General features: G+C 40.2%; 1 long non-coding RNA gene across 2 annotated transcripts in view; it reads right to left on the bottom strand.

The window, feature by feature from the left end:
- The window catches only part of LOC128250600 (uncharacterized), a 12,471-nt gene extending 12,165 nt beyond the window's left edge, over positions 1–306 (bottom strand). For both annotated transcript variants that reach the window (XR_008266629.1, XR_008266628.1), the window contains exon 1: positions 185–306. This is a non-coding gene — a long non-coding RNA (uncharacterized LOC128250600). The remainder of the gene's footprint in view (positions 1–184) is intronic.
- Between the last annotated feature and the right edge of the window lie 508 nt (positions 307–814).

The following is an 814-nucleotide window of genomic DNA, read 5'->3' as shown; positions in this document are numbered from 1 at the left end:
ACACTGTCTGGTTTAAAAAGCCACATCAGACGCCATGAAAGGGCTAAGGTGTAGGTGCAGGAGGTGGTCAAACTCTGTTTAAGGAGTAGACAACCACCATGTATGTATGTATGCATGTATGTATGTATGTATGTATGTATGTATGTATGTATGTATGTATATGAAAGTTTGTTGAAATACTTACGTCTAAACATAGATAATCGGGTAGGTCACCCTCATCGTCATAGTTCTGAAGAAATAATATAATATAATTAAAAATAGTCAACACAAAGAATATAAATCAGTGTTTCTTAAGCAATTTTAAACTACGCACTCTTTAGATTCCTATTTTACTTGGCAGTATCCTCATAGCGATTCGATATTTAAAAAATCCTATTATATTCTTATAATATTATATATTTTTTTATGCGCCCTTTTAAAGCCTAGCCAGGCTCATGGGCCCGGTTTCCCGGTTTCTATGGCGTATGTGTTCCTCCCAGCTGGACGGGACGCCAGTCCATCGCAGCGTTACTCAAGAAACGGGAAGAAAGAATGAGAAGTTGGGGCGAAAAAATACAACAGGGGTCGCCACCAGCCCCTGCCGGAGCCTCGTGGAGCTTTAGGTGTTTTCGCTCAATAAACACACACAACGCTCGGTCTGGGAATCGAAGCCGCGATCCTCCGACCGCGATTCTGCTGCCCTAACCACTGGGCCATTGCGCCTCCATCACATATTAGGAATTGTATAAAAAGAAAGTTAAGATATTTTGTGAATTGTAGAAGTATAACTGATTTATTGCAGATGAATTTTAGCAACTAAATCTTATGTGGATCC

Source organism: Octopus bimaculoides, chromosome 23, assembly GCF_001194135.2.
Source record: "Octopus bimaculoides isolate UCB-OBI-ISO-001 chromosome 23, ASM119413v2, whole genome shotgun sequence".
NCBI lineage: Eukaryota > Metazoa > Mollusca > Cephalopoda > Octopoda > Octopodidae > Octopus > Octopus bimaculoides.
Note: the sequence above shows the minus strand (reverse complement) of the source record. Positions and strands in the feature narration are given on the sequence as shown.